The sequence below is a fragment of the Ptychodera flava genome, chromosome 21, assembly GCF_041260155.1.
Source record: "Ptychodera flava strain L36383 chromosome 21, AS_Pfla_20210202, whole genome shotgun sequence".
In the NCBI taxonomy this organism is placed as follows: Eukaryota; Metazoa; Hemichordata; class Enteropneusta; family Ptychoderidae; genus Ptychodera; species Ptychodera flava.
The window spans coordinates 9,350,329-9,366,191 of record NC_091948.1 but is presented as its reverse complement, the minus strand read 5'-3'; the positions used below and the strand labels follow the sequence as shown (position 1 = coordinate 9,366,191).

The 15,863-nt window shown below is 37.6% G+C and overlaps 1 protein-coding gene across 2 annotated transcripts in view; it reads right to left on the bottom strand.

Moving 5' to 3' along the window:
• The window catches only part of LOC139121334 (casein kinase I-like), a 75,455-nt gene that overhangs the window by 19,574 nt on the left and 40,018 nt on the right, over positions 1 to 15,863 (bottom strand). The gene's annotated exons all lie outside the window — the stretch shown is intronic.

Genomic DNA, 15,863 nt, shown 5'->3' with positions numbered 1-15,863 from the left:
TGAGTCGAAGAGGAAAAGCTTCTTCAATGACTTCTGCATGGCAATGTAGGTGTAAATACAGTCGGTGAAGGATAGCATAAAATAAAATACAATACAAAAATGGCATTTACAAAATAGAAGATTAGCTTTGTCCCGCAAGACAAAATATCGTACTGAGTATTATCATGGATTGAAGGAACGGATTTGTTTGCATTATTCAACATCCGCCACTGAAACTCCAGTACCCTTCGGGTAGCATCGCCGTTTTCTGTTCCATTATTCAATCGGTACCACTGCATGGCCACCTCGAGGAGGCCACCTCCTATGGAATGACTGAGTCATTACCATGGCGACCATCCATGCACCATGCAGTGGCGGAAACATTCTGTAAATATCGTAAATTCACAGTTGGAATAATAATTGACACTCATCTATTGAAAGAGGGCATCTTTCATCACTACAGAAGTAGCAGTGAAGCATGTCTCGATATTGAAGTAATCAATAAGCTCTAGCTAATAATTTCAAAACAGTGATGGACATAAAAAAAATCCTTTGTAAAAGGATATAAATATTGAGCTGTTCTAATAATGTAAATATTTCAATAAAATTGCCAAGGTGAATTATTTAATCTGTGGAAACAGTCGATGCTCCATCCTATTATATTTTTTATCTCTTATGCAGTACAAATTCCAGCCTTGAAGAATTCTTGTCTCACTAAAAATAACACTAGAAAATAGGGCAAACTATCGTACAGTACCATAACCCACACTATTTGCTTTTAACAAGATTATTTCATTTGTCTAACTCAGCAGTATATTTCTGTGGTTGTTATGTAAAATTTCAACTGGAGGAGGGTCAAGATTGGAAGATTTTTCTTTCAGTACATCAAGGCAAACAGCTCATATATTGCATCGCCAAATTATATTCCATGTATGGGTTCACAGGCTGTCATTTAAAGAGGTTTCAGCTCATTACATTTTCAAATTCTGAATGTAAGCTTAGCTGATCAAATTAAGGTTTCATAAGAACATCGGAAGTCGGGTAGAGATACTGATATTGGTTTTGATGAAGTTTCAAGCAGAGATGTCATTATCACACGAGTTTGCCACAAGCAATGTAGTGTGTGGACAGCCCTCCACCACAATATCATCATTAATTCTGCCCATCCAGCACAACAAGGGCCATTCCATTGTCATGGCAACTGCACATCTCCACCTTAGATTCATAATCGCGAGTGCACCAAGCTCATCAATACCCCCTACCCTCACCCCACACCAAGTCCCCCAGTAAAAAAGCCTGTTTTTGTTTGAAGCTTTGACCAAAACTGTTATTCTTTATCCTACTTATTTTCAGACTAATTTGCATACAGAATCTTATAATTAACTCTACGATCGCCCTTTCATCCGTGTGTCACAGACACCTTTACAGTACAACTGAGTGGTTGCCATGGAAACCAAACATAAGCAGGTTACATGAAATCTACTCGAAATTTAATTTCAGAAAAAAGCCTGCCCACTTAGCGAAGGTATCATGTGATTCTATCCAACAGAATTGATCACAAAAAAGCTGTTGGTAATAGGATTTCATTGCAGCAGATTACGGAACTGGGATAAACGCTGCATGTTAACATCATCAAAGATAAATCTTAAACAATTCCATCCACTATGGACACAACATGGAGTGTTTGAAAACATGCTGACAATGAAACAGAAAGCAGGAAGATTCCTTGGAATCGTATCCGGATATCGTATCCGGATTGTTTTCCATGTGCAATTACACATATGTAAGAATTCTGCTGTGCAGTGAAACTTGGTTATTAACTAAAATGGGAAGTACGATGAGCCCCTGTTGATCAATTTCAAAGTACCTATTCAGAACACGACTGTTTGTGGTAGGTAAATATCCCATAAAGAAAACAAAGCAAATGTTAAGACAGAACAAAGTCCCTCAACTCACACATTTGTGGAGGGACAGTGGACAGAATGGCATTCGCTTCACATTATATTTTTTTTAAATTTGTGGTTGGGGGAGAGAAACACAGTCTTCTTTCACTTACAATTACAAAACAAATTTGATGCCGAGACACATAAACATATTAGCTAATCAATTCTCTGCATTATGTATTTCTGTTTCCAAATGCACTGAAGTTGTTTAAATTATTGCCTGCTGGTGGCTAATTCTCAGAGACAAGAATAACAAACACGATTAGTATACTTGATGACCTCTTCCCTGGGTAGCTGAACTGCTCCAATTTCTGAAATCTTTCAAACGACATAAACACAGCTGTCACTATGACAGCCACTGTATACACACACAGTCCCTCCATTGAGGGACTGTGATACACACCACATGGACTCTTTGAGAATCTGTGAGAATCTGCAACTTTCTAGATTCTTTGAGAATCTGCCTTAAAGTATTGTTGATATCCATTTTGCTACATCTTAAAATGTACAAAACTAAACATATGGTGAGGTATTAATTTCTGTCATTGTCAAATTTAGGGCCGACTCGCAGCGACTTCGAAGCTGTTATCCAATTGGGTGGCTGAATCTTACCAATATAATGAAAACAATACAAATAGACTCCCTAAGTGGCTGTGAATAGTGACAATCGACCAATCAGATATAACCTTGCAAACACGCTGCGAGTCAGCCGCAAATTTATGCAATAAGTTTGCAATGAGAAACTTGTTGGAAACCAAAAACATAGCTATGTTTCAAAGGATTTCATCAAATATTTTATGGATGAGGTCTTATGTCAGTTTCATGACAATGTAATATAGCATAACTTACACAAACATGCTCCATTTTTTACAAGAGAAATTTTGATGTAATGGGTAAAACAGCTTGCAGTATTACACTTCCTCGGTCGACTACTGTAACATGTCATGTGGTTCTTCACGAAATATGACAATTAACTGATCAGTTAATCAATTTATCAATCACTTGATCAGGAAGCCAAACAATGAAATTGAGTGAGTAACAAGCTTCCGACAAGTATCATATATCACTACGCCTATTCGTTTGGCAAACCTAGACAACAGTAAAATTAAATTTAACCAAAGTGGCTTGCCCTATGGTTAAAAGTGATTCCCACAACTTCATTTGTTAAGACACAAGTAGGTTAACAGAGTAACTGAATACGTCTGTGAAACACCTGTGAATGTCATAAATGCCACAACCAGTTCTGCAAACGAACGATTTCATTAAAAGTGGACATGTTATGGGAAATGAACTCATTACATTATACATCTGCTAGTATCCTGGCATAATTTACAGTGTGTTTTGCTAAGGTTAGGGAACATTGGTAAATATTTGGCAACTCAGGTAACATTTCTGCTGTCCCCATTTGATTGTATTGATATACCAAGGGGAACCCCGGTAAAATGACTGGGGAACTCTGGTAACATTTACCGGTGGTACCGGCCTTAACAAAAACACTGATTTACTTTGCAGTATGTATCTTGGGAACTTGGACAAAAGTCTCCATGTTTATTGGTCGTACAAGATCACACTCCATCACAAACTGTCACTGATTGGCAAGTTGTGCATGCAATATCCGAGAGTAATTATTTCCCATGGTCTGTATTTGACCTTGCCTAAAAATATCAACAAACTGTTTTGGTTTGACCAACTGTTGTGTGTGCTTCATCCTGTATACTTACAACTATGGTCTTGCCCTGTGACAGCACACTGTGGATGCACATACTATCTATGCTCATGCAACACATCTGACACCATGTCAATCATAAAATCTTGTCTTTTCTGTAAATACCTGATTGGTTTTAATCCGAGTATGATTTGTATATTTCACAACAATGTGTTCTGTACTAATGAACATTCATAGGGTCTGAGACTGAGGAGAAGGGAATGGTGATAATTATCTGGTGAAGCCGCACCTTCCTGAGAATTGTAAGTTGCTGCTCCAAGTTGTCTACATATATAAGTACATGTAATATTGCCAGACACAGTAACTGTGTAGGGTGTATGCAACTGTTGAGTGAGGACAGACCATTTTTCATTTCTGTACAGTGCATCACCTTGGAAACACATCTCAAAAGTTTCCGCCTGCCCGTGGTGTATCATTTATTCTTGCAATGGAAGAAGGCACGCCAGTTGAGGTTCATGTAAACTTCCCCGGTTAATGAGAATTAGCGAACATTCTTTGAAAGTCCCATGGAAGGACTTGGCAGGACACTATTACGAGTAAGGCCTTAAACATGACAAGACAACAGCTGTAGGCAGAACTCAACTTCACTGTAGTACATTTCATCAAATCAACACCAAATTGCAACTGTGCTTGAGAGGTTAGAATCTGCTGGCTTTCTTTCTGTTCCACAGTCATCAAAGATGCTTCTAGCACTTGCTAACCTCATCAGAATGAACCATTTGCCTGCCTGCCTGCCTGCCTGCCTGCCTGCCTGCCTCCTTTGCCCTTAATACCCTTTCCATTTCTCAGGAAATTTTGTTCATCACATTCACAAGACTCAAGTCAAACTTTTTACAAGTTTTTTAACAACATGGTGGGATGTGGGACGGAGTTCAATAAAATCTTTATTATTTTGTATAGTTTTCAATCAGCTGTTCTGAATGAAAATATTACAACACAAGTAGTCACTTATACCTATTTCTATATGACCTTTGACCTAACCATAACCTTTGATCCAGGCCAGTTTGTTTGCATGACAGCATGCAATGACATCATGGTTTTATGAACCATGAAATAATACATTTTTATTCTTCCAGATCTATGGGGTTGCACGTTCAAGACGTGATTACAGTTTATGAATTTACTTGGAATGAAAAAATTGGCTGTTCAATGAAAAACAGCAACACTGACAGCATCAATTTTCTTTATACTTTTTTTTCTTATATTTTAGAGATGAGAAATTCAATGCACACAAGACAAGACCTACAGTTCAAGTATAGCAACAGTACATACTGCTTTAGTTTACTATCTACTTCAAACACTACCTATTCTATTTTAAGATGTGACAGAGGCTTTGTCAAGCATACAGATTTTGTTCAACATTAGCAGAAAGCTGTTGCCTCCTGCATATTGACAAACTGCGACATTCATGGAAGATGCTATCTCAGCTTGTCAAGATCACTCTGAGCATGGTTACTTCTTTGTATAATGAGCTAAAATGATGATATAATTCGATGTGCACGACTCAAAATAATTCACAAAAAAAATTTCAGATATTATATCTATTATCTAATAATCTGACCTTTGGTAATGGTGAATGTATGTCATGCCAATGCTACTGTGAAAACTTGCATAAATCACAATTGGTAGGTGATTAAAAAGGGATGATTGGCTGTATTAAATAATTGTGTTGTGGTTCAGGGCTAGTTTGTTTCCAAATGAAATCATCTGAAACACCTGCACAATGTCAGATTATTTTACAGGACAAATGTTAGCTTACAAGAGGGGGAACAGAAGATGAGCTAATTTCGCTTAGGATACATCTGATGGATTTCTTAACAATATTATTCTGTTGAGAGCATTCAGGAAAATGCCCAAGGGCTTCCAAAAAGCAAGATGGGTTTCATCTTTACCAGGTGCGCATATAGCTATCATGCAAATTGAGATGATTCTTGGAAAACATTACTTTTTCTTCTGATGTATGCAAAGAGATTTCTCCACTCACTTTTGAACAAAAAATATCCGAGAGAAAGTAAATGTTTTCTTACTTTTCATTTATGATGATAATTAAGGGAATTAATGTTTTCTAGTAGAGTAGAGTTAAAATATTTTTGCTACATCCTTCTTTGAGATCTCTTTGTCAATTTCTTTGCATGGTATTTTTTTTAAATGATATGGGATGGTTGAATGGACACAACTCACATGTCGATTTGAGTTTTGATTTGCGTGTGCAAAATTAGTAAAAGAAGGAAGATCACGACGGTAGTTCTCATAATCTGCTGAGACACCCTGTGGGTCAAATATATGGGGGGGGGGGGATCTGCCAGGCCAGCTGGATAGTGCACAGCCCCAGGGTACTGTATCTCAACCGAGGACACTCTGGTAGATTAGTCTTGCTTCTAACTTTGTCTCACCGGCATATCTGCTGGTCATTGGCAAAGCAGCAGTGTCTATGGCTACTCAGCTGGAAGGATGATTCTGCAAGCACGTTTTTCTCAGCAGAGATGGCCTTTCTGATAACAGCACTGAAGAGCACCCAGGGTACAACTACGCTCCTAATAGACAGCATGATCATCAGTTACTTATCGATCAGTTTCTTCAATGTTGTGGTGCACTGTCCGTTCATTTGTTCTGTGTCTCTCCATCTCTCCCCTCCCCCCCAATAAAACCCCACCACTAAGGTCCCCTGTCACAGCAAATTCTAGAGTTTTAAAATGCTTCTGTGTATATTCAATCTAGTGCTGCTTCAGTATAAGCTGCATGATATCTCCCACTAGCAAATCTTTTACAGTAAATGACAAAGTCTGCCTGATGCGAGAGATAAATTGTCATAACTGTAAGGACAATAAAAGATAATCATTATTATTTTATTGACAATCATCATCATAATACCCTAATACTTAATAGCACAATGTTATTTCACAACAGTGGTAAAATTCAGGTAAATTGTGTACATCGAGAAAATTACCCGACATAAAGTAGGCCCTCTTATCTTAGCATCTTGTATGTAAATACCATTATTGGCCATATAATATACCTGCAGCAATGATAATTTCAATGTTTTTTAAATGAGAACCTTTATTTAATGATACCTTATTGGATAGCTTTTAACATGAGGGTTTTACATCTCTCTCTACCTTAATTGCATTGCATTGGCATGCACACTGCGTTCAGATGCTGTACACTGTATAGTGTGGTTGCATACTTCTCCGCTGGTCTTGCCAGGGTTGTAACTCCTGTTACGGGAACTGGTTCGACCGAGCTGTATACTTTTATAAGTACCCTACATGCACTTTTCATTGCATGAATGCAAGCGTTGTGTGCCTTGCACTGGGCAATCGACCAAAATCAAAAAATCCAACACATGTACTTACTTATTTGTGACATGTGTCATATTGTGTGATTAAAGTGGAACATACCCCCGGGCAATGTCTGACAAACTTACCTTTTTTTGTATTCTGCTGCAGTTTGTGCTGAGTCATTAAGAAAAGTTCAAAGGAAACCAGGTGTTTATCATCTTACCTTGAAGCTTTATCTGAAAACTTTGGATAGTTCAGTTTATTTCTCTGAACAGTAACCTGATTGTGTATCTCCTTTTTGTAAACCAAGTGTTAATTTTTTTCAATTTTTAGAATTTTCACTTTGTCTTGAGTCAACCATTATCTACAGATCAAACTGCCCAATAACTCTGACAGGTAGAGTACTGGTAACGGTTGACAATGACATTTTTCTGCAATGACATGTATATTTTCACTAACTGACATTCAGTGAAATTTAAATCCTGCAGACAGTGCTGCACCATGATGTTAGCATTGGGAATGTTGATTCTGGTGTCACACAAAAATAAGGACTTGAACACACTAAGTTTGTGGTTGTTTCACCGACCACTTTATAGTCATGTGTGAACTGTATGTCATAAATCTTTAAAGGGACTTTACTATCTTTTCAAAGTAGTTTGGTTATTTCTGTTTCATGTGAGCAATTATTCACGATGTTCTGCTCATTGATACATGCTAAATTATTTGTTATCAGACCTCTACTCACCCAGTACTTGTAGATATAACAAGAAATGCTTTGATGACGACGTCATTTATCAGAAATTATGTCATCAGCATATCTAAACATTGTATGTATACCCAAGGTGTGAGAAGAGTTTTACTGTTTTAGTGAGCAGAACACTATAAATAATTTATACGACAAGAATAGCAAGAATAATTGGAAAGACTGCGCCTTGTCCCTCTGAGAAAGTTCAACTTGTATACACTTGCTAGAGTCTCTACTGAGATGTATTTCTGTATCTGCAGAATGTCAAGAGATAAATTCTACTTCCGATCTTCATGACATGTTTTGCTCATGCATTTGTTGATTTTCAGCCCAGACAGACACACCCTAAAACTTGATAATCCACTTTTGCATAAATATTATTACGGCTGATGCGGGCGTTTAGTTTTGAACTGTATTGAAGTTTCCGTTTACTGTTCTTCTCAAGTGGTATGTAGTTTGCTCTAACCTTAAATTATCAGGACATTGTGATAACATGTCTGTGACATTTGGTACTTGTTCTAATTATGGTAGGGTGAAGTACACTCATAGCACGCATGAATAATGAGTTTTACACGGGTCTTGTCATGTGGGCCTATTTCCAAGACATATGCTTTGATTTGCTGCATTGGCAAAAAAATAATTACGGAGGGATCGGATACGTGCGCAGCGGCATGCCGGGCTCAAAAATAAGCCATAAATCTGAAGTTTGAACTGTTGTCGTTTTCACAGAGTTCAAACAAGTTTGGAGACACGCTGACAACATGTGTATTGTGTACTGCTAGTTTTCTGAAGTTGAAATTAATCATTTACATGAAACGATGAACACTATCTTCAAAGGCACTGTGTTTGATGTTGCTTGACTGAAAGGAACAGGGTTCTTTTGAAATTGACAGTGAATGAAATACACTCAGGAATCTTCTGAGTTAAGGCTTCATTTGACTGAAAAAAGAGTTTTCATGTTGCCTTATTACAAACTGCACTTTCATGCATACATGATGATTATTGCAGATTTCGCCAACAAGCTGAATAACGAATGCCGCACTGTTTGTGAAAGCGGCCTACAATCTGACACACCTCCTCAGGGCTAGTTGGAAGACCCAATTCTACCCAGTACTAAATAATTTAGAGAAAATAAAAATGTTGAGCAACGTGAATTCATCATGCTAATTTCATCTAAATTTGTAACAACCATGTCATTCTGATTCACATGAGCTGCAAGCACCTGAAGGAGCTTGAACACTCATCAGATTTTTGCGACCAAAGTTCACTGTACATTGAAATGAGGTTAATAACCAGGCAGCAGGACGTGAGAACAGTTATATGACTTGTAGGAGTGTATTCTGTTCAGATTCTAGGCGTATTACCAACTCACCAGTCCAAAAGTTTTATTCACAATAATATCAATCAGATGTATGTGATACATTCATGCATATATTCCATCTAACAAAGGGCAAGATTCATTATCTGAAAATTGGTTGGCAGTATCTTTTGTTACATTCAATGATATAAAATGACCTACAATGATCATATTTCGATCCATACTTGGCTTCATTTTATCTCCTCCTTGGGAGTAATTGATGCAGGTTATATGAAAGCGGTCGGCATTCAGGATTTCTTGACAAGTTTACAGATATGTCATGGACAACAGTCCTTATGAAGGGGGCTCTGCATTTGTGCAGGTCACGTTGGGCAAGGCTGTCACACAATATACATGCATGCTGCAGTGTTAGATGGCAGCAGCCATTTGTGTTTGCTGACAAGTTCATCAGCATTGCAATGCATCAGACAGAATGCAATCGCCGGCATTACTACATGTGTATGCATGGGTATTGGAAACACGCCAAGGCGTGAACAGGTGATAAAGTGTTTCACATGCATATGTGTAGCATTTCATCGGTGGATCCCCATGGAACTGATCCAATTCTTGTCGAGTCAATAAAGCTGGCTGTGCAAAACGTTGTTGAATGCCTAATTTGGTCAAAAAACAAGAAGCTCAAATTTGCCATTAGTTCTGCTTATGTGGTTTTTGCATTTTAATTAAATATGAAATCCGTGATTTGCACTGGTTGGACAATCCTTGACCCTTACACCAAGCATGATGCATAGCTACTGTGAGTGACATATGCAAAATACTGTCACACAATCTAACACCACTTCCTGTTTGACTGTGACTATAAATTCCACGGTCCAAGACAGGACAGCTTCTGGTTTCATCACGTTCTTCTAATTAACTAACGAGCATCTACACGCAGCATACTGACATCATCGGTTCATCGCTATGGCAGCAAGCAACAGCAAACTCTGGTGTTGCTAGGGCAACGATTACCATGCAAACTGTAGTGTATTTGTTTTCGGTGGAAGTCATTAAAAAGCTAAATTGTGATGAATTGTTATGACGCCATGAGGAAAGTGCAAACTACACTTACACACGTACGTGGGCTGACTGACTCAGCGTTTTCGTAAGGTTTGGCTTTTTGCAAGGCATACCTGTGAAGTGTCTTGATATGTAATATCACCAGTGAATTTTCTATCTTTGGTGACTCTTAACACATCTATTCAGCATGGACACATTTCAGATGTTTTATCGTTGAACACTATTTGTTCTCATCATATGTAATCCTCAGAGCCGTGGATATATCTCCCTAATGACAATTCTCACACATTGATTTTTTTGTTGACGTGATGCTGAAATTTCTCATGGCACATCTTTCTCAAAAGCAATTGTAAAAGCAATGTTTTTATCTTTTAACACAATCATTTCTCAAAGCACACCTTTTCTTAAAAGCACCTCACAACAAGGGATGTTTTCATCTTTTAACGCTATTATTTCTCATCAGACACCTTTCTCAGAGCAGAAGCAACATTTTGAGCTGTAACATCTCCACTTCAACTTAGCCTTCAAATATGCATCAAAGTCCATTAAAGAACACCTGGTTTGGTTCACTAACCGAGACGTCGTGACTCTGTGAAATTAGCAACACTAAATCACCTGCCCAGTGTCAAAGGTGACCACGATATTTATTGCATGTTTATTTCGCATAAAAGGCTGGCCACAAACTGTCATCTGCTCAAACATAAATCCTACCCACAATGCCGAGCATGTATGTCTGTACGAGTGGCGCAGCACCTAAGCATTTATATCATTTTGCACGTCTGTTGGGGTTGGGAGTGAACCTTTCATTGAGATGAATCACCTGATACAGTACAAATCATTTATTTCAGAGTATACCACCACCTCTGTTGTTCACAACAAGAGGATTCTACGGGCAAAAAAGGGCAATAGCATAAATTATATGGGTTTTTCAGTCAACCCAAAGGTGTCATGACTGAAAAATGAATAGTAAATTTCAAGAAATTTACTAATGCTACTTGACATGCTTGTTCTTATTTTCATGTCAGGTAAAAGAGGAATGTGTATCTTAAAAACATTTGCAGCAATAAGCAAAACATTAACATGGGCATTTGCAGTGTGGTATTGGAAACCCATGCATGTCTCCCAGTTTTGTCATGCCTTTATTTCATTTCAACCCCTCACAGTCCAAGATTGGGAAGTGCTCAAAATAATTATTGGAAAATATATCTAAACTGTCCACAAAATACTACAATCACAACATACATTGAATGTGATCAAATATGTAGTAATTCTATTTCATAAGTTCCTTATTTGATGTTTTTTGAGGAGACCAAATTTGCCGAATCATTGTGTGCACAGCTGTGAGCTCAACTGCAAAGGAGAGTGAGTTGCTGACGGTTGCACCCTGTAATGGAGACCCATCCCTGAAACATTTCCGCTAAATCGATATGATAACATTGACTTCTCAAACAGCAAAAGCATGTGTGTGTGTGTGTCCAGCTTATGAGTGCACGTGGTCTCCTCTTGATTCAATTTTGTACATTATTTAGCTGTGAATTAAGAAAATCACAACAAGGGCGCTACGTTGGGTATGGGGAAGGGTTGGGGAGGGGGATGGATTAGGTCAAGGTAGGGGAGCTCAGGGCTGAAATCAATAACATGCACAGCACAGTGGTGGACAACGCTTCATCAAATGGAAATGCAATTCTGAAGAGTCATCTGAGAGATAAATGACATGACTGCCTGAAGGCAGGCATTTGAAGAGGTGTGCAAAGAGACACCTACTACATTGTATTGCTATGTGGATGGTTAGTATGCAAGAAACACTGCTATGAGCACTGACCTACAATACATATCATTGCTTTCTTTGTTTGGGTGAAGATGAGGCAGAGAGGTCATGCCTTGATGTCAAAGGTCACAACTTGATGTGGGCACATTTTGGCATTGGATTTTGAAATTTGCCATTTGCATGTGCAGTAGAACAGCCACCTCTACACCATCATCAAATTTAATTCTCCAGGCCCTTCCCAATTCATGTACAAATATTAAACACAGCCATAAAACTGTACAGCAAGGTGTTGTAGGACAGAATAATGAAATTGGTTCTGTAGCAAACAGAAAAGTGAAGAGCGTTCTGCATAAAGTTGTGTAATATTGAGAGACAAACGCATAAACACATGAATTATGATATAAAGCTGTGAATGCTCTGTCAATTCCTGAAGCTTGTATTGGCTAATACTGCTTTCAATGACAACTCCTCTTCAGGGCATATTCTACACAAAACATCCAGGATTCCAAGCCAACAAACAAAGCTGACAGCAACTCATATATTTTTTCCCCTAATTTTTCTGAATAAACACACAACTCATAAAATATTCAGCAAACTTCAATAATCCTGGACATGCTGGAGACAATCTTTCAATGTGCTGAGGATTCTGGCAATGTTCTTTGTCCATTTTACTCATCCTACTTTTTACAAAGATACGACTTTTGCAACGCATCAGTCGAAGGAAGTCCTCTGGAGGGATGACGATGAAAAATGGGAAATTCAAACGATACAAGCCATGGATCATGTCTTTGGCAAATGCAGCTAAGTGATTCGCAAACTTCAAGCTGTAAAAAGATACAAAGCCCCTCACATACAGATGATAAAGCACATCACATACTCTACAGTGTTCATATTGTATTTCAAAGCATTTCTGTTATTGCATACATCTTCATGATAACCTGTTGAAATGGTTTTACTTATTGAGGATAGTTAGGGTGTTTATTTGAGGTACTGGGCATTACCAGTCTGTAAAACATATGTATGAATTAAGTAATCTGATTAACTACTCATGTTTATCATCAACACACACACACACACACTATTTAGATACACACACACACACACACACACACACAGATATATATATATATATATATATATATATATATATATATATATATATATATATATATATATATATATATATATATATATATATATTATATATATAATATATATATATAATATATATATATATTAGCTGTGATCCATTAGTCCAACCCTTTATGATTTTTACACAGGAAAGACAGGCTGATAGTTCACAGGAAGCACTGAATTGTCTGAAGTGGAGTGGGGGGGGGGAAGAAGACTGCAAATTGTTGACATCATAAATTACCCATGGTATGCCAAAGCAAATATTTACCACAGGACATCAGATATTGTAAGAGAAAACATGCTAGGTATGTCACACGATATGGGATGATGGATACATTTTGGGGAACTATCAGATTTTACAAATTACCCAATGTCCGGAAATCAAATCACAGCTACAGGTAACTAATATGGGTATGATATATGATACTACCGTACTTCACAATGTACAATCATTATCTCCAATCTGTAATCATGTATGCAACACATGTATATCAAATTTCTTTTGTGATATCATTATCACTAATATGAGTATCTGAAATTTTTCTTTTCCATTATATACCACTGGATTTACATTGGTTTTCATATTCCCTGTAGAGTAGTGTAACACAGTGCTGTATCTCTGTGCTTACAATAGAAATGCATTAGAATACGCATCATTACTGATGGTCATGCAAAAAAGCCATTATACATTGTATGGAATTACGATGATAGCACTGTGTTCCATGTTTTTTTTATAATCCTATATACTGTATTATAAAATTAAAAGATGGGCACCCCGTTGGTTGCTATTGGCAACTAGAAGGCCAATAACCAGCATGCCACACCACCCATTTCAACTCAGTATGAACCTGGGGTAATTTGATGTAGTATATAGAATATTAGGGTAAAGACACCGTCACTGAGTCTCCCATGATACACATCCTGTCAATCATGGGGTCCCAAGGACATTGACATCGGAGATATTCTTCTTAATTTGGTTATGAACCGTAATATCCATTTTGCACACATGAGAAAAGTTTGCACTTTGAGTTACCTGATTTTGTTTTGATTGATTGCTGATTTGACACACATAGCAGTGAGAAAGGGCTTTGTAATAACGTGCTTGTAGGCAGTGTGGAAAGGGTCACCTGCGTACACTGTTTTTTTTTGTGTGTTTCAACTATCTGATGACTCATTGCAGATGTAAGAGGTGTGGTTTGATGAACGCTACGGCGAAAAGCCTCTGGCTTCCTGAAATACAGGTTCTCAGTATTGTAACTGACAATGATTGAGCACTTACACATGGTATTGTAAATGAAATTGGGTTTAGGGGCAAAAAATATGCAGTATTACAGATGGAATTGAGTTCAGAGGCAAAAAAAATACCCACGTAATGGTTCCTGCAATTTTTCAAATTGTGCAACACGTCATCAGGCTTATCAAGTGCTCGGCAATCAAACTAGTTCATATAAATATAACAAGGCCGTATTTAACCAATATGCCAATATGATATGCTGCTCCCGGTTGCAGTTCAAATGGTTTGTTTATATACATGCATGGAATGAGAATGCATTATTAACCAGACTGTCCATATTTCATGCCTGTACAACAGGCATTGGAATCAGACTCCTCCGTAGATGCACATACACCCAAATCAAGCAAAACATACTGAGCCCACACAGATGGAAATAAATACATTTTGGGACAAACACAAGTAAAAATATTGATTAGCAATTTAATATTACATGAACAGCTGCAACAAATGGTTACTGGGAGTTGAGGATAAAATGGAGTCAGTCTTGTGTCAGATGTACATAATTCGACTCATGAAAATTTATAGGTAGGCCTACACTGTTACATGTACTGAGAGAAAAACAAGCCAGCCTTGGCTATCTCTCCCATTGACATGCACTCAATGCTGCCTTATCTCTTACTTTACATGTTACATCCATATTACATAAACTTCATACAAGTGTAGACACTGCATTCCAGTACCTCTCTCTATAGATACTGTGTTTGTCCCATTTATTGGACAGCTTCATTTCATATGGTCAAAGCTACAATAATGTTTTTTTTTAAACAATCTTACCAGATTTTTAATTACCGTAATGTTGACGGTGATTATTTGAATAAATTGAGTAATGACTGGTTTATTTCTTTTGTGACAAGAACATAACAAACACATCAAATCTGTGTTGTGTAACTCCTTGAGGTGGTCTCCACAAACTTTGGTGATTCACAGAATGCAAATTTTGGAGATGATTGTAGCAGTCTATATTCCGTATAACAAAATTCACAGGGTATAACCAGAAAATACCTTGTGCACTGATAGGTTTCCCAAGGTAAGAAACCTTAGAAGATAATTTCATCATGTACATGACAAAAAAACTCCTGAAACTTGCCGTACAAAATGACGCAGTTTTTTTCCATCATTATCCGGTAATTTGCTGCTTTTAGCAAAACAGCCCAGATGTAAATTACCAAGCGTTTGGGAACAAGGCAAATCTTATAGTTTATAGCAACCCTTGCTATTCACTATGGATACATGAATCTGAATGGAATGCATGAAAAATGCTACCTTTTTTGAACCTGAAATTTCCTAAAATTTCTTCAAAGAGTTGAAAAATCTTGTGTGTGAGAGGCCCCTCTGAGTTACATCACTGCAGTGCAGAGATTACACAATGGGACTCTGCCATCAATATTTTAATCACATTCCTAAATCTTGCAAAATTTATTGCAACTCTGAATGAAAACGCCTTTTTGCTAGACAACCACATGCCCATGAAGAAGTAACCAACTTTGATACAACTGGATGAATACAACCATGTGAGTGCAATGCTGTACAAAATGCAACACAAACCCTAAATAATTGATCAGAAAGATAAACTCCCTGAGGAAAAGAGCTATTACATTTTTGATATCCCTAATGACAATGTA